The sequence below is a fragment of the Protopterus annectens genome, chromosome 14.part0 (assembly GCF_019279795.1).
Source record: "Protopterus annectens isolate FY-2018-M chromosome 14.part0, PAN1.0, whole genome shotgun sequence".
NCBI lineage: Eukaryota > Metazoa > Chordata > Ceratodontiformes > Protopteridae > Protopterus > Protopterus annectens.
This window is the reverse complement of record NC_056748.1, coordinates 108,242,341-108,262,441: the sequence shown is the minus strand read 5'-3', so window position 1 is coordinate 108,262,441 and position 20,101 is coordinate 108,242,341.

Here is a 20,101-nt window from a genome sequence, read left to right as displayed (position 1 = left end):
CAGCCTTTTGAATGAGATTGTGTTGAAGCAGAGTAAGGGAATTTGCTCTTACCCCACTGTTATGCGATGTTGGAGTTGATATATAAAAAATGTTTTACTGTCTCCTATTTTTGATCATTTTAGAGTCACTCTAAAATGAATACTCATTACTTTTACTCTTTTGCACATTCAGTGTTTCATGATGCATTTGTTTTCACTGTTTCTGTCTCAGAACACCAGGATTTTATCATGAATAGGAAATCCTATGGTCTGCTCTCACTGTGCTAAACTTATACATTCTGAAACACACTGCCATATTGCTTACTTTCATTTGTATTAGTCATGACTCATTTTAATAATGTTGCTCATTTCCATCTCATTATACTCTTACGTTCATATTTCTTGGCAAAGCAAGGCCATGCTGTGTATGGATGTAGGTATGTATATATATATATATATATATATATATATATATATATATATATATATATATGTATATATATATATATATGGCTTACCATTAAATAGTCGCATGATGTATGTGCGAACATCATATGTTCGAAAACAAATAATGCAGCAATGAAAATATCGACATACACATCAGCGAACTCATGGTATCGAACCGACCTGAATAACATGACCATTACTGATGTGGACCGAAAGTCCCTACCATTTTGGACCCAGGAACAAGTCCTACCATGGGTCCCAAGGGGAGGGCGCAGGTCCAGTACTTTGTGGGGCTGCATTGGAGTACGTTATTTCAACTGTCGACATTTAGTAAAGCCGACATTTCAATCCGCGACATTATTTTTAGATTGTTTCACCATACAACATTTTCATGTTCGGTATTTTAATGGTAAACCTATATATATATATATGTGCTGTGTATTTTTTAAATCCGTATAAATATGTTTATATGTATTTGAGGAGTATGTTTCAAGCAATGTCTTATTACTATTCCCGGCACCATAAATTATGCTCTTCAAACTTCCCTTAGAACTAGCCAGTTTTTTAGTTTTATCACTCAAATCTGTTTCTTTGAGCTCAGCACTTGATCAGAACTCATTGTAAGCACTAAATAAGCTACAAATTACTACAGCACTCAACTTTCCTCACTTGTCTAGAGGAAAACAGTTTTTAGTACTTAATAAAAAAGCACCTATCCAGGCATGTGTATGGGTCAGTTCCCGGTGTTTTCTCCTGTATACCTGATGAATCTGGGCATCTTTGGGAAATGCAGCAATTGCCTCATGTACACAGACAACCCTCTCCTCCTACCACCAAAAACTACAACCTGTGAGAGATGCACTTATATAGCCAAACTGGAAGTAAAGCTCTCTTCACCCAAAACTGGGCTAGACAGTCAAGAGGAGAGGGTAAACACTTGCACCACACCACACTCATCACATAGTCCCTCAAAACCTACACCACCAAAACCGACACATAGAAACACAAAACACACACCTACATTCACAGTGGCTCTCAGTAAAAGTCTGCCCAAGCAACAGAGACCTCCAAAGCAGAAACGCAAGCAACCTCCACCCCCCCCAACACAACCCAAATGACACATAGCCCACAAACTCAGTGTGCCACTCAAACACAGCCCATAAGGCATAACAACGTATCCAACACTCTAGTCATAGGTGAATCTATAGTCAGGCACATTGATGTTCCACACACCAGGTTAAACAAGGAGAAAATTACTGTCAGCTGCCTGTCGGGTGCCAGGATCCGCCACATAACACATGCACTCAGGTCACTCCACAAGTACAAATATGACTCTTGTCCATGTTGCAGTGAATGACCTGAGATGTACCTCCCTGGACTACATGAAAAGAGACATGGAGGAGCTCTCCAATCTTGTAGCCAAGGCAGGTATGACTCTAGCCCTGAGTAGCATCCTGCCATTACCCAGAATGATACCACAGTACAAGGACAAAATGATTGACTTCAACAATTGGCTAAGCTTCTGGTGTCATTCTAAAGGGATCCAGTATCTGTCTGCCTAGGATGACATGACTGACCGACCATGATGCTTTGCCAGATATGGCTTGCCCCTGTCACCCTTGGGATTCCGGATATTGGCTAAGGTTCTTGCCACCCCTATAGTGCCTTTTTTAGGCAAGGCTCAAATGACAAATTATCCACCGTAACAGGTACAAACAAGCAAAGTGTGAGGGTAATGCTACTCAATGCTAGAAGTCTAAACCTCAAAATGCACTTAGTCAAGGCACTCCTTAAATTGGAGAACATTGACATCTGTGCAGTGACAGAGACCTGGTTCAAGGCTCCAGAGAGCACCTCTGCATTACCAGGTTACAGTTCATACCACACCTTTCAGCCACCTAACCTGGGCTTAAACACTAAAGGCGGAGGTGTGTCCATATTCATTAAGGATATCCACACCTCCAGGCTAGTTGCTCAGCATAATGCATCGGACATTATCAAAGTGCAACTAACTCTGGGCAAGACCACAATTCAAATTGTAGCTTGCTACAGATCACCCACCATGCCCCAGAATTCCCAATTCTCATTTCTTAATACACTGGAAAATATTACAGTACAACCTAACACCCTAATAATGGGCTATTTCAACTAGCCCACCATTAACTGGGAAAACTACTGATGTATCAACTCTTGCTCAACATTTTCTAGAATTCACAAATTCCAATGCCTTGGATCAGCTTATCCACACCCCCACCAGGTGCAGCAATATCCCAGACCTGGTCATTACAAACATGGGTGACCAGTGTTCCACACCATAGGTCAATTTCTCAGTGGTCAGATCCGACCACAAGCTAATCACCCTAGACATCCACATCCAACCCCCACCCGCCATTAGGGAAACCACCGTAAAAAATTTCTCCAAAGCCAACTTCACGCTTCTTAAGACAGAAGTGGCAAATTTCACAACACCCATGCAGATGGACAATAGAGGTATGACTGCTGAATCCTACACAAATGCAGTTTATAGGCACTTACATGAGTGCATGGATCATGCTATCCCTAACAGAACCAAGATGCTATCCATCAAAAAAGGAAGCCAATCTGGTTTTCCCCTGTCATAAACAAACTCTACAACAGAAGAAAGAAACTGCTGCAAAAACGAGTAAAATCCCATGATTGGAGGAACTCCCTGGTCAGCCTGAGTAAGAAGCTGAGATCCCTGATATAATCCTCCAAAGCTAGTTACACAAACAAAATCATCACTGTTTCTAAAGACAGCCATAAATCATTCTATAGCTATGTCAAGAATCTCAGTGGCAACACTCAGATCTGCTCTGAGTTACAGCACAATGGCACTAAATATACAGAACCAACCGATATTGCCAACAATCTGGCAGATAGGTTCAGTGCCAACTTTACCCCTCCCTCATCCCCTGAAGGGCCCATCTCTATAACGGAAAAATGCAAAGTTTCTGTATTCATGGCTGCACAGGTAAAAAACACACTCTCCAAAGATAAGAACACAGCATCCATGGGACCTGACAATATCCCAGGCTGTGTTCTACATGAACTATAGAATGAACTGGCACCCCACGTAAGTATCACGTTCAATCATAGCCTCACCTCAGGCTTTGTGCCCACTAAATGTGCACAGCGACAGTTATCCCACTCCACAAAGAGGGATCCACCAAGGACCCCGGTAACTACCGGCCCATTAGCCTGACGAGCCTAGTCTGCAAGGCCATGGAATTTATCATCATGGAACTTATAAACAAAGACATTTGCAATCTTCAAACTCTGGACCCCACCCAGTTTGGCTTTGTAAAAGGCTGATCATATCTCCTAAACCTGATAGACTTCTTTGAACCAGTCACCAAAGCTGTAGATGTCACAAGATGGGTTGCCAACTGGCTCACTGACAGAACCCACACTGTGAAAGTAGCAGACTCCAAATCCGACTTCAAACCAGTGACAAGTGTAGTACCACAGGGTTCAGTCCTGGGTCCTCTCCTGTTTGGTATCTACTTCTCTGAAGTACAGGCTAACATAGAAGTTCTATGGCTAACGAAGTTCGCAGATGACTGCAAACTAGGAGCCATAATTGAAACTCCTAACAATGTGGATGTCAAAGGAAAAAACTTCAAAGACCAATTCAAGTAACGTTCAGGTATGGCACCTTTTATTACTTGCAGTAAGGAGACAAAAACATGCAAATACAGGATTTTGCCCAATTTACTAGTAGGCAGTATGCTTCTTTTATACAATTCTATGAAATGTTACTTTTCTATGGTTGACGTAGTTAGACACAGCTTTCTGTATTGTTCTATAGAAAATGTTACCTAGATTTCCTGCTGACATGTTCAGATTTGAAACTCACTATGTGTTACATAGAAAATGTTACTTGGATTTCCTGCTGACATGACTGGATTTATGAAAAACTTTTGAGAAAAACAACCTGACCTTGGGGGCTGTATTTTTAGCCCACTACAAGCTTTCTATTCTTCAATTGTGCAGCTCTAATACATATGTTACATTTCAAGGTAGTTTTCTAGCTTAGGTACAAGTAAATGGTGATTGTGGTTCATATTTTCAAACAGCCTTTGTCTTCATTATCAATAGCTTCTGCAGCTCTGTATTTTCTCATAGCATAAACAGAAAATCAATAACTTTTTGTTTAAATCTCATGACATTAGTAGAAATGAAACATCTATTATTATTTCCCTGACATTAGCAGAAATTGAATGCTTCCCTGTAAACTTCCAAAGCATAAGCAGAGATCATAGCTGCGCATATTTCATGACATAACATAATTGGAATGCTTCTGCAGCTCATGCAGATTTATGCAGTGTGAAATAGAATAAATGTGTTTACCCTTTTTAAACCTTGAATGCACTAAGCATATTACTAATACATATTTTTCTAACATTCCCCCCTTTTAATACTTTTATTCTACTTTCAAAATAAGCATAAAGAGTTTTTCTTCCCCTAACCTTTTCCTACTCAGGATTTGCAGTTAAGAGAGTTATTCAGTTTAAACTTATGAAAGTATTTTCAATTTTTCAACAGTTCTTCAAGTTCAGCACCTTGATATAAGGTTTCTGAAACTGACATGTCTATAAAGTCTTTAATCAGTCTTTTCATGCAGGGGATGCAGCAGCAAATATATACCCCCAGTAGGATCATTCCTACACAGATGGCAATCAGGATGTTCATTAGGATACTGCCCCACCCCCCAAACAATCTCTGAAAAAAGTCTGTCAATGGATTTGGTCCTGGTTTGGTCATAGCCAACTCTTGCTGAATTACCTCAAGGTGATTGTCTATCTCGTGTTTGTGGTCAGGAATATACGAACAGCACTCCTCCTGGATTAAAGCGCAAGTACCTCCTCTCGCCGCTAGGGTGAAGTTGAGAGCCATGCGGTTTTGAAGCACTACAGTTCTTATGGCATTCAGTTCATCAGTCACCAATTCTAGAGCAGAAAAGGTTGCATTGCTCATTACTTCGAGAAGTTTAGACAGTTTTCTCAGCTCCCAGATCGATTTTACTGCTCCATATGCTGGTAATATGCCTGCCCATGATATAACGGTACCACTCAAGTCCATGTGTGTCAGTCCATCACCCACAGCATGATGATTTTTCCAGCACACATTGATTTGCCCCACTGGATTGACAGGCTTCTTGATGGTTTCGCGAGCATTTCAAATTTTTCCTTGAGGTAAGACTGCTGTCTGTAGTATGGCCGGAACCAGGTAGCCCAAAAAACAACTGCCAGACCAATTCTCAGGTAACCACTTGTATGCTTTTCTACCACATACAAAATAACAGTATTCTGCTTTAGTAGTAACTTTACTATGAATATACATTTGTCCTGCGTGAAACATTTTTCTGTCAATTATAGACAGTTGTTTGTAGAGAACAGAATCATGTTTTACTTCCTCAAGTGTTTTGTGCATCAATTCAAAAAATGAATCATAGTTTGTATTACAATAAGAACCTGTGTTATTAGCTTTAGTGCAGCATCTATAAGGAACAGTCACATTGCAATTGCTCCAACCCACCTGAACTGTATCATTTTTGTAAAAACACACAGTTCCCTTTTGTTGAACAGACAAGTGCAATGCTATTTTATCTTGTGATGTAATAGTTGATGTATCATGAATCAAGTTTTCCCAGGTCTCATTGACTCCTAGGGGGACTGAAGTTAACAATAACCCCCCATATGCTGTTGGCAAAGCTCTGCAAATCCAGCAATTCAAAACATTGAAGTTCTCAGCATACACATATTTAATTGCCTGGTAAGTATTGAAGTTTGGGTGCCACTCTACGTGCAATTCTTCATGTTTATTCAGTTCAGTTTGTGTGGCTGGGAAAAGGAATGGCCACAACAAAAAGATTATTGTCACTAGTACAGTTAACAGGATGATTATGCAATACTTCTGAGGAAATGGTTGTTCTGCATTCCTATTTTCTCCAACTCTTTCGAGTAGTTTTATTTGGATTTCTCTGGATTCTATCATTTTTGCTTTTGACATGTGATCTTATTCTCTGCCCTAATAGGACCTCCAGCACTGATGGTTTCTTCACTGGAGTTGAGATGGAACAGTCCTATTGATCTGATCCCCTTTGTAGCCAGACTTTGTGCTGAGGGCCCCGATGGAGAGGTAAGATTTTTGTCCAGTTCAAAGTTCTTAACTAGTTTGCAGTGTGTCAGGTGGATCCACGAGACTTGCTCTGCGATTTTGACTGCAGTGGGTGTCGAAAGAAGCACCTGGTATGGACCTTCCCACCTTGGTGATGTCCAATTTCTCTTTTTAATGGTTTTCACCCAGATCCAATCCCCAGGGATCACTGCCACTTCCGATGTTTTGATTTGTTCTTTATCTGAAACAGAATTTGACTGCAACAGATGTTTAGAATTCAACAAATTTCTCATATATTCAGCTAGTGTACAGTCAGCTTCCTGGTCTGCAGGCATGAGAGGTTTCCACTGGGGTATATAATAAGCCCTTCCAAAGAGTTTTTCAAAAGGAGTCAATCCTTTTGCAGTCAGAACAGTTCTCATGCTCAACAGTGCCAGGGGAAGACAGTACACCCAATTCTTTTCTGTTTCTGCTATTAATTTTATTAATTTATTCTTTAATATTCCATTATGCCTCTCAACTAGCCCTGCAGATTGCGGATGATATGCACAATGATTTTTTTAAAGAAATACCAAAATGCTTACTTAACTGTTGTATGGTTTGGTTTACAAAGTGTGTACCATTGTCACTGTAGATCCTTTCCGGAATGCCGAATCTAGGGATGATTTCTTTGAAAAGGACTTTGGCTACTGTGGTTGCGTCTGGATTTTTGGTTGGAAAGGCTTCCACCCATCTGGAAAACATATCTACAATGACAAGACAATACTTCTTATTTTCACATTTGTTCAATTTCATGAAATCCATACAGATAGTATGAAACGGATATGGTGGTGTAGGGAAACTCCCTTGCTTGGGATTTAACGCCCCTTGTGCATGATGTTTGTTACAAATTTGGCACATCAAACAACATTTTTTAGAGTAGTTTGTAAATCCATATGTTGTGAACATTCGGTTCACCAGCTGTACCATCCCCCCAGTTGAGACATGGCACTGCCCATGGCTCAACAAAGCTGCATATCTAAACAAATTAGATGGTAGTATCGGTTTCCCTTCTTTAGAGATGTACAGCCCCTTTTTGAGAATTGGTCCATATTTTACCCATCTTTGTTTTTCAGCTTGCATAGTGAGTGTCTGCATTGTCTTTAACATTTCTAAATCTAAAATCTCAGAGGGTTGTAGTTCCTCATTTAAAAGAAATACTTCTGAAGCTGCTTGTTTTGCAGCTGTATCAGCTCTCGCATTACCTTTTGAAATCCTATCTTGTTGCTTGGTATGAGCTGTGTATTTACAAATAGCTACTTTCTGAGGTAACTGAATATATTGTAAAAGATCTAAAATAAACTGTGCATGACTTGATAGGTTTGCCAGTAGATGTTATCATTCCTCAGTTTTTCCACTGTTGCGCAAAAACATGTACAGTAGAAAAAGCGTACTGGCTGTCAGTAAAAATGTTTACACTTTTACCCTTTGCTAAGGTACATGCCCATGTCAAGGCAATCAATTCTGCTGCCTGTGCAGATAAGTTGTGTGGTAAAGGTTTTGCTTCTATAATTTCAGTGTCAGAAACTACTGCATATCCTACTAGGTTCTGTCCTGCAGGACCCCTTTTGGACGAACCATCCACGTAGTATGTCACCTCGGCATCATCCAAGGGGACATCCGTGAAATCTTTTCTAGGTAGTGTCGTTTGCTCAATCACCTGCAGGCAGCAGTGTGGTGTGCCATCTGCAGGGGTTGGGAGCAAGGTAGAAGGGTTCAAAGTCATGCATCGTTCAATTGTCATGTGAGGTTGGCTCAACAATATAGTCATACAGGAAAGATGCCTAGCAGGGGAAAGATATGCTACCTTCTCTTGCAGTAAAATAATCGTGACTCCATGAGGCACTCTCAAAGTGAGAGGGTGGAATAAAACTACTGAGGCCGAAGCCTGTACTGCCATTGCAGCTGCAACTACTGCTTGTACACATTGAGGCAAAGACTGTGCCACTGGGTCTAGTTGTGATGAATAAGCAATGGGGCATTACTTGTCCCCATGCTGTTGTGTTAATACTGATGTCATATAACCTTGCTTACAATCTACAGTTTGGAAAAAACGTTTATGGTAGTTTGGTAATTCCAGAACTTATGAGGATGCTATTAATTGTTTCAGTTTGCAGAAAGCAGATTCTGCCTCCGGTGTCCATTGTAACAAATCCTGTGCTGCCATAGGCTTTTTATATATCAGGTCAGTCAGAGGTGCAGATTCCAAGGCATAGTTTGTAATCCAGCTCCGGCAAAAATTAGTTGTACCCAGGAAGGACATCATTTCCTTCTTGGTAGTGGGTTTTGGTGCTTGCAAAATTGCTACTTTTCTGTCCTCATCTAGTGTTCTACCATCTTTGGATATTACATATCCTAGGTATTTGACTTGTCTTTTCCAAAGCAGCAGTTTATTTTTGTTTACCTTATGTCCTTCAGCGGCTAAAAATCGTAATAGCGCTATGATATCTTCTTTATAATCTTGCTGGGTGGGGGCTGCCAGCAAGATGTCATCAACATAAAGTAAAATCTGACTGCCTGTTGGTGGGGTAAATCCCGCCAAGTTGCTTGCCATTTCTTGTGAGAATATTGGTGGACGTTCACAATATCCCTGTGGTAGTCGCGTATATGTATACCTTTTCCCCTGAAATGTGAATGCAAACCAATACTGGCTGTCAGGGTGTATCGGTATCGAAAATAACGCGTTGCTAATGTCTGCCACAGAAAAATACTTCTGTTGAGGTTTTAAATCATTCAACAGGGTGTGTGGGTCTGGCACCATAGGTGCCCTTGGTATTACTGCGTCATTTACAGCTTGTAAATCTTGGACCATATGCCATTCTCCATTTGCTTTTTTAAACAGGAAATAAGGGTGTGTTACATGGTGAATCGGGAGATTCCACCAGCACCCCTTCCTTAAGTAAAGCCACTATGATAGGTTTGATTCCTGCCTCTGCATCTTTTCTTAAGGGATACTGTCTTTTTTGTGGTCTAAATGCTGACTTTGGCATGATAGTAACTGATCCCGCAGTACGAATAAGTCCTACATCTGACTTTCCTGTTGACCAGAGAGTTTCTGGTATATTCTGTAAGGTATTCTCTTTCTCCTTTAATAGGAGTGCTAATCAGCTGTCCTTGCTAGACTGCAAGTGCATGGCTGGGTGGGTCTGAGTTATCCAATTCAGCTTCTGTATTTGTATTCCCTGCTCTGATAGTTCTAATTCTGTCTGTTTTTCCCATCCCGTGACTTTTTCTCCTAGGTCTGCCCATTCTATGTTTTTGTCCTTAGTTAAGCTAACATGTGGTAATCAATTAGATTTATAGAGTGCAAATAACTCCTGGGGCAATGAACAGCTGGCTACACTGTTCCCTTCTGTGTCCCAGTACAGATTACGTAATATCAATCTGTTTGCACAATTTTTAAACAATTCTTGCTCATATTCCTTATCAGGTCTTGGCGTGTTACAATAATACAGGGTACAGTGTAACAGGTGTTGCTTATCAATGTCAAGGGAGGTGAACTTGCTGATGGCTACATTCATTAATTCTTCGGTCACAGTCCCTGGACCAGTCGTAACCAAGTCCTGGCTGTACCAATAAAACATTTCACCCTCCAATTGCACTGCAAAGGTATCAATTTGTTGCTGTGCTTCCATACCCTGCATGGTTGGGACTACTGCTATACCGAATAGCTGCATAAGGTCTCTGCCCAAGAGGTTTATTGCGCATTTTGCAGAAACAACAATTTTGCTTTTCTGAATCAATCCTGAAACAGGATCAGTTATTGCAATGTTACGGGAGAGGGGCTCCCGATACAGCTGTCCATTAGCTGCTTTTACTAGTATGTAATCAGGTGACTGAGTTTTCTGGCAGTTTGGAGGGATGTATCAGGGTTTGTGATGCCCCTGAGTCACACAAGAATTTAACCTCCCTCCCTTCTACCAAGAGTATAATTTCTGGTTTTGTGTCCACTAAATAAAGCTCCGAGCTCAATAAAGCTAGGTATAATATTTCATTTTCTTCAGTCAGTAACTTCCTGCACTTCCTCTATCTCTTCTGTCACATCCTCTACTCCCTCTATCACATTCTCATTTGTCCTTTCTCCGCTATCCCCTTCTAGTGATTCCTGACTACCATATAGTCAGTCCTCAGCCTCCTTGTCTTCCGTTGTTGCCTTCTTGTTTTTCTTGCAATCCCTTGCCAAGTGTCCCTTTTTACCGCATTTAAAACATTCACCCCTTTTCTTTCGCCCTTCAAAGTCCTCTGATTGCTGATCAGATTGTTTGTTTCCCTGTGCATTTTTCTGGACTGTACTACATAAACTTCTGCTCCATCTTCTACAGAAAATACTTGAGCTTTCTTTTTCTTTTTGCTATTGAAATGCCTTTTGCCATGCCTAGCATATTCAAGTAATGACTGTAACCTGCTTGTACGATGCTCTACCATGCGTTTTGTAATAAAACTGCTTATGGGTGCAATACTGCCTTTTAAAAATGCATTCTTTAACTGCTGTTCATATGGGAAATCGTATGTTTGATCTTCAGGAACCTGCATTCCACAGTGGTTATTAAAACATTCCAATAATCTGGCATAATATCGGTCAACAGTTTCACCTTCTTTTTGGATGCATTGATTAATGCAAGTCCAGTCTGCCCTAGGCTTCCATTTCTCAGAGATGCAGTCTGCAAGACCTTTTACTCTGTTGTCTAGTTCTGCGCTGCTATGTAGGAGGGGTCTGTGTGCAGCATCATGGGGATTCCAGTTGCCATTAATCATGTGCCAATCTGGCCCCACAATTTGTCTAACTACTTTTTCTACCTCTTCTCCATTTAAATTATAGATTAAACTCATTCCTTGTAAATCTTCTGAGAACTTCCTAAAATTAACTTTTGGATGGGGAATTCCCTCAGTGGCTTTCCAGATATCTTCCGGAGTCCAGGGTCTATACACTAAAATAGTTGGGTCCTGACCGTCTTGTCCTGCCTGAGGATTAGGTACTTCTATGAGTGGGCATATTTCTTCTTCACTCATAGATCGTGAACTCTTAATCATTTGATATAACTCGATGCCTTCATTTGAGTTACCTGCCCGTGTTCGAGACCTGGTCCTGGTGGGATCTCTAATAAATGTTTTTTCTTTTGCAATGTCTCTATTTTCAGTGACAACAGGATATCATGGGGGTGGACTAACCTGTTCACTTGCTTCATATTCTGGTAAGGGAGGTGGAGGGGCCAATGCTATTACTAAGTTATTGTCCTCCTTATCTAAAAACATTGTTTTTGAATTATTGTTCTTTTGTTCCCTACAGTTTACTTCCTCAATCCGCATGTGTGCCTGAGGAATTCCTAATTGGCGTTGCTTTTTTACCCGACCTTTGGAATCGGTCTTGAGCTGTTTGATAAGTTTGATAAGCGAGGATTTTTCTAATTTACCGTCGAATTCATACTTATTAACCCATTTTTAATAGTATTTAATATTGTCGGCGCGCTGCGACTGCATGTATTTTGCGTCTTCGGTTAACGGTGGATTTTGGGGTCTTTTTGTGCAATTATTACCCATTTTGTTCTACCCTTTTTGATCATTACGTAACTTCTCTTATTTTTAACGTGGTACCACGGATTTTGTTATAGTCTCTTCAGAATGACTGCCTACCTATTCTGTTTCTCCTGATCTATGACAAGACAGTAATCTTTTCTGTCCCTGACTTGTAAAATACAGTCTTGACAAAAACAATACAAATCTAGTCCCTGATCTAAAACAGAAAACAGAAAAAGTGGATTCAAAAGAAAGGTAGGAAGGACTTAACTAATGCACTTGCTAGGCATATTGTAGAACATACAGAACACATTTTTTCACGGTTGTCCACCAGGTCAAAAATGGTATTAGGGGTGGCCCATGGCAATTATATCTGGAAGAACAAAAAATGTTTTGGCAAATTAGAACATCTGCACATTTGCACCAAGGTTTGAATGATTATGCCTCTATTAAATGCATTCTTAAGTTAAAAGCACTGCTTAGATAAAAATGATAAATTGTATTTTATTTGGATATTGTTGCTATATCACCAAAGCCACTAATAGTTGAAAGATGAAGGTTCTATGAATGTTTTATACAGCAATAGCTTTTAGGATGTTATATGTATGCTTTCTCAACAAGTTTTATATGATTTATATATTTGGTAATTTGCTATTTATTTATTTATTTGTGAATATTTAAAATTCATAAGGCTTAGACTTGTCGTAAATTTCCGAAAAAGTATTAGTATTTCTATGAGAACTTGGGAGTTTATTGAGTAGGTTTTTGTTTTGAAAATGCACTTTTATACTATTTCACTTTTCCTTTAAATTTGTAATTAATTAATTGTATTTTAATTTCCTTGTGTTGAAGCCTATATAAATAGGCTGCTGTGTGTTGTGTAGTATTAGTCTGAAGAAGGCTGGGTAATTTCTCGGCCGAAAGCGCTTACATTAATAAACAGTCCATGCCTTGGCTGAGTCAGTCGGTTTTCATTTTTTTCTTTTGAGGTATAGTTTTTATTTGGTTTCATGTTTACTTAGTTTGTGATGTCTGGTGGAAACGGAGGTGCTGGTCTGCAGAGTGGGCATAATGGGACTTGTTCACAGCCACTATTCTCGTAGGATAATGAGCGAGAACTTAATTCTACTCGGAACTCCGAAGAAGCGAATGCTCTAGATAATCTCACAATCCTAGTTAACCTTTTGTTAGCTAGAGTAGAAGATTTATCGCAAAAAGTTGAATTTAACACAGAGAGGAAACCTCCTGCGCAACAAACTGCTATAGGTGCGAACATTAATGCTGCTACAACTTTTGTTGGTCGTTTGGGGAATTCGCAGACATTACAGGAAGTAAATGGCTTTGGCGGTGTATCTAGGCAGTCTGATGGTAGTAGAAGCATAGAGAGCGGTGCAAATGATCTGCATGAACAGCCAAATGGTGAAATAAATACAATGTCCATACCATTTATGGCCAATTTTTTGTGTAAAAATGATTTTTTTGGTACAAATAACAACTCGAATGAGGTATCAATGAACCAAGAAGGTCCGGTGAGTACTTTTGTTGACAATTTAAACACTTTTGATCAAAAGTTGTTCCGGTGCAGGAAACTGCAATTGGAAGTCGCTTACCTCCAAGAATGCATTACTAAGAAAGTAATTCCTAAGGGACTGCGCCAATGGTGCTACCCTGCTGGACTGGTTAATAATTCACTATACCACCAGGAATTATTGGCCCTGTTTGATAGACAGAGTTTTGAGTTTTTACTTTCATTGATTAACTTCTATAATACTGAGATCACAAGCCTAAAAGAGGACTTAGAAGAATTAGAAATTTGTTTACAACATGATGCTGATTTTTCAAGATACAAATATGATTATTTAAGAATAATTTCTAGTATTGAAGCTTCCATTTCCAAGTTGGTTTTAAATAAGAAACGTAAAATGGATAGAGATGTTAAAGACTATGCCAACAAAAAAGCTTATCCCCCTCCCCCCTTGGTTGGTCAAACCTTATCCAGGGGGAATGATGACTCTAATGCAATTACCACTTTGGTTCTTAATGATGATAGTATCAATCAAGAACAGTTGCCTGTTCGTAGGAGTGAACGCATTACGAGTCAAGTGAATAACAGTAGTAATAATAATGCACAAGGTAATAATCAAAACTAAGGGGAACAAGTTTTTAATGGCGAAAGTGATCAGGGTTTTTCCAGGGTCAGGAGCAGGCCGAACCACAACAATACCCGAACAAACAACAGGGGTCATGCACAGAGGAGGAATAGAGGGAATCAATGGAGGAGATGACATCCCCTATAACGAAGGGACCTAATGTCCTTATGAGTCAGCAAGGGGATTTTAAGATCTACAATTATACCGTTTTAACCGTTGAACAACCTTTGATCGACTTTTTTTCTCAAGGACTTTCATTTGTCCCAGATAAAAAGGGTAAACTAGTTAAAACAATTGTTGACCTGAAGTTATTTGTGCGTAAGCTGAACTTGGCATTTAATTTAGGGAACACAACTGCACTTAACACCTACAAAGTGTCGAGTGTTTTTAATCCTCCATTGTATGGGGCGTTAAATATTTTTGAAAAGTTATGTGAAATAGACCTAAGGGCTAGATTGGATTCTCATATACCTACTAGCATGATGAAATGTAACAATTCCAAAAATGAGTTAGACTTAATTTCTCTACTTAATGAATGTAAAATCAGGGTCATGAAGCCAGACAAGGGTGGGGTCTTGTTTTTATGGATGAATACCATTATGAAAACAAGATGTTTGACCACCTACAGTCAGGAACTTATTTGAATTCTAGTTTAAATGAGGTCCATGCAGCCTATAAAAAAATTAGGGGGGTGTTGGACGCCCTCTTTTTGGAAGGTAGTATTGATTGTGACATCTTTCACTTTTTATCCATGCCAGCCCCAAGGATTCCTACCATATTTGGCACTCCGAAAATGCATAAAGATTTGTTGGATCCACCATTTAGGCCAATAGTGGATGGGAAAGGATCCATCACCTATGCTTGTGCCAAATATGTGGATGGTATCCTTAAACCTTTAATACAGGAGGAACCACAAATTTGTAAGGACTCCTGGAATTTTTTGGAGAATATAAATCAAATTAAGTACAACTCGAATTACATCTTTCTAGTTGTTGACGTGAAAGACTTATACACCGTTATTCTCCATCAACTGGGTATAGAGTGGACTAAAAATTTTATGTTGCTTAAGAAGGCTGGCGACGTACAGATTTATCTTGTTGAAATCTTATTAGACTTTGTGTTATCTAACAACTTTTTAGTTTTCAAGGATCAATTTTTTTCTCCAAAAAACTGGGATAGCCATGGGGTCCCCTTGTGGGTGTAGTTTTGCAAACAGCGTTATGGCATACTGGGAACATCAATTGTTGTTTAATAATGAAATGTACCAACAATGTGTCACTTGATATACTAGATACCAAGATGACATGTGTTTTATACGGAAAGGACTTCAAAATCAGATACCGGACTTTATAGACAGTATTTCATGTATGACTGACTTTCTTGAGTTGACTTATACCACAGGAGTTGACGAAATTAACTTTTTACATGTGAAAATCAGTAAGGATAAAGTTAACAATAAATTTAAATCTACGATTTACAGAAAACCCACTCATTTAAATAGTTACCTTCATTTTACTAGCAGCCATCCCTTTCATCAAAAAAGAGGTGTTGTAAAGGGGCAGTTTGTCAGAGCGGCTAGGATGATGTCAGACAAACAAGATTTTTTCGGTGAATGTGAGAATATCAGTAAAATGTTTTTTTGTAGAGGGTATCCTGACACTTAGGGTATCCTGACACTTTGATTAATGAAATTATGTACGAAGTGCAGGTTAAAAGAGAAACTGGATATTTTAGGCCCCTTTTGGGTGGTGGAACGATGCAAAGGTCAAAGAATGATACCACAAATATGACTATTATTGAGCCACCTAGTATCAATTTTCTTTTTACATATTGTATTGACCACGAAGTCATTAGGGAAATTATTGTAAAGAATTGGAGTATTATATTAGAAGACAATGCATTACTTAAATTAGTAGGACAACAACCAAAATTTACATACAGAAGAGGTGTTAACCTCAAGAATTTGGTCGAGATGACCATGGTTAAAACTAAAGACAAGGTTGTTGGGATGGAGAAATGTGGCATGTGCCCTCAATGTAAATACATTTCTCCTGGGACTAAAATTAACATTAATAGGAAAATTTATTTTATTAATGGTAAATATAATTGTGAAACCAGGGGGGTTGTATATATTGCATTATGTGAGAAATGTCCTTCCTTCTACATAGGTAAAACTGAGAGGAAATTAAGGAAAAGAATTTATGAACATTTGTATGCCATAGGTAGGAAGGACTTAACTAATGCACTCGCTAGGCATATTGTAGAACATCCAGAACACTCTTTTTTTATTCACGGTTGTCCACCAGGTCAAAAATGATATTAGGGGTGGCCCATGGCAGTTATATCTGGAAGAACAAGAAGTGTTTTGGCAAATTAGAACATCCGCACATTTGCCCCCAGGTTTGAATGATTATGCCTATATTAAATGCATTCTTAAGTTAAAAGCACTGCTTAGATAAAAATGATAAATTGTATTTTATTTGGATATTGTTGCTATATCACCAAAGCCACTAATAGTTGAAAGATGAAGGTTTTATGAATGTTTTATACAGCAATATCTTTTAGGATGTTATATGTATGCTTTCTCAACAAGTTTTATATGATTTATATATTTGGTAATTTGCTATTTATTTATTTATTTGTGAATATTTAAAATTCATAAGGCTTAGACTTGTTGTAAATTTCTGAAAAAAATATTAGTATTTCTATGAGAACTTAGGAGTTTATTGAGTAGGTTTTTGTTTTTAAAATGCACTTTTATACTATTTCACTTTTCCTTTAAATTTGTAATAATTAATTGTATTTTAATTTCCTTGTGTTGAAGCCTATATAAATAGGCTGCTGTGTGTTGTGTAGTATTAGTCTGAAAAAGGCTGGGTAATTTCTCGGCCGAAAGAGCTTACATTAATAAACAGTCCATGCCTTGGCTGAGTCAGTCCGTTTTCATTTTTTTCTTTTGAGGTATAGTTTTTATTTGGTTTTGTGTTTACTTAGAAAAAGTAGATTCACCTTACCTGAGCCCACGTAATTGATCACCAATTCAGAGACCCGTCCTTCAGTCGCAGATCAGAAAGTGGCTGGCCTCTTTTGCACGACAATTCAGTCGGAGGGCTTTTCAAACAAGAAGAACCGATTTGGTTTCTTCCCCATACAGTTTCAACCACTTGGCCCGTCTGATCCAAGGCAAAGTGAGGTTTCCGGCTCGGGAGACCAATCTGTCAAAGGAAAAAACTTCAAAGACCAGTTGACGTAAGGTTCAGGTATGGCACCTTTTATTACTTGCAGCAAGGAGACAAAAACATGCAAATACAGGATTTTGCCCAATTTACTAGTAGGTAGTATGCTTCTTGTATACAGTTCTATGAAATGTTACTTTTCTATGGTTGACGTAGTTAGACACAGCCTTCTGTATTGTTCTATAGAAAATTATATAAACATTGCATTTCAAGCACTTTATTCTTTTCACAAAGAATTGTTCTCCTATTTTAAGCAGTATTAAACTCTGAAGTTTTTAAAGCATTAATGTGATAACATTTATCTATTAATATGATTTTATTAATACATTTTAATAGGTCTTTATTCTTCATAATGAAACCACATGAGTAGAATGAAATGGTGATAATGAATATTCATGTGCCCACTGAAAGAATGATTTGAGTATTTGAAATGAAATACAGGAATTCTATTGGTTTATATTTTTAAATGGTGTATAAATATAATTGATGTAATTAATTAATCATCTGATGAAGTCTGAGTTGTGTGGACGAAAACGCATGTTTGAATATAAGGCTTTCATGTTAGTTACTTTTTGGCGTGTTGAATAAAGTGGAATTTTAATCTATTTAGTTCGTACTGGCTTCTTTCCGTATCTACAGCATTTCTTTTGGTTCTATAGAAAATGTTACCTAGATTTCCTGCTGACATGTTCAGATTTGAAACTCGCTATGTGTTACATAGAAAATGTTACTTGGATTTCCTGCTGACATGACTGGATTTATGAAAAACATTTGAGAAAAACAACCTGACCTTGGGGGCTGTATTTTTTATCCCACTTCAAGCTTTCGATTCTTCAATTGTGCAGCTCTAATACATATGTTACATTTCAAAGTACTTTTCTAGCTTAGGTACAAGTAAATGCTGATTGTGGTTCATGTTTTCAAACAGCCTTTGTCTTCATTATCAGTAGCTTCTGAAGCTGTGTATTTTCTCATAGCATAAGCAGAAAATCAATAACTCTTTGTTTAAATCTCATGACATTAGTAGAAGTGAAACATCTATTATTATTTCCCTGACATTAGCAAAAATTGAATGCTTCCCTGTAAATTTCCAAAGCATAAGCAGAGATGATAGCTGCGCATATTTCATGACATAACAGGACTGGAATGCTTCTGCAGCTCGTGCAGATTTATGCAGTGTGAAATAAAATAAATGGGTTAACCCTTTTTAAACCTTGAATGCACTAAGCATATTACTAATACATATTTTTCTAACAGTGGACATCCTACAAAAGGGCCTCACTGAGACAGATGCCTGGTGTCAAAGCCACGGCCTCAAGCTCAATGCCAAAAACTGCATTGTCATCCCTTTTGGTAAAAACTCTGTACCGATGAACTACCACATAGGTGGTAGTCTGTTTAACACCAAAAGTGTGATAAGAGACCTTGGGACACAGGTGGACATTAGTCTCTCCTTTGATGAGCACATTGCCACAGTAGTCAGGATATCCTTCTACGTGGCACACCTCATCACAAAAGGTTTCTCTCATCCAGGAAAAAAGAGGTCATTGTTCCCCTCTACTAATCACTCATTAGACCCATTATAGAGTACAATTCCCCTATTGGTATGTACCTCACAAGACATCTGCAACAACTGGAAAGTCCACAGAAATACCTCACATAGAAGATTACTGGCCTCAAACAGATGCCCTACGCAGACCATCTCAAAAATCTCCAGCTTTACTCCGTCACATATCGCCTACTCAGAGACACTGTCTGCCTAACATACAAAGCTATGTCAAACCCAGAGCTGTTGGACATGCTCCACTTAATGAATTCCCAATCCCTCTGAGCTACATGCTCTAGGGACCTAAACCTTGTCACCACAATAAACAGAAGATGCTGGAGGGATAGATTCCTGTCCCAGAGACTTTCCATACTCTGGAACAAACTACCTATCTATATCAAACAAGGCTTCTCATTAGCACTCATCAAGAAAAATCTTGATGATTGGATGGTAAATAGGAAATTCAACCCGGGGACCACTTCTGTGGCTCTGCTTGACAGGGCTACAGGTAAATAATTTTCTTGGGTGGCAAACGCTATGGTACCTTTTTGGCTAGGCTTATATAGGCCCTAGTGCCAATAGCCTAGTACCTACCTATGAACCTATGAACCTAAGAGCCTAAGTAAGGTTTCATGTACTGATTTCCAATATGATGTCCAAAGCAACACTGTGTTAATAAATGCAGAGTTTAAATAAAAATCAATATTTGGAAACCCTATACCTCCTTTATCCCAGCTTGTGGAATGCCAGAGAAGAGAAATTCTTATTTTTTGGGGAAACCAAAGGAAGTTAAGTAATAAGTTATTTCTTCTGTTTAATTTTGACAGGTGGAGTAATTATTAGAGCTTGGCCAATGAATAAGATTTTAGGTAACAGTATTATTTTGATTAAAGTTATTCTGTCTTCAAATGTGAAGAAGAGTCTGTTCCACCTGTCTATTTGCCTCCTTTGGTATCCCAAAAAAACAAGAATTTATCTTCTCTGGCACACCACAACCTGAGATGAAGGAGGTATAGGGTTTCCAAATACTGATTTTTATTTAAACTCTG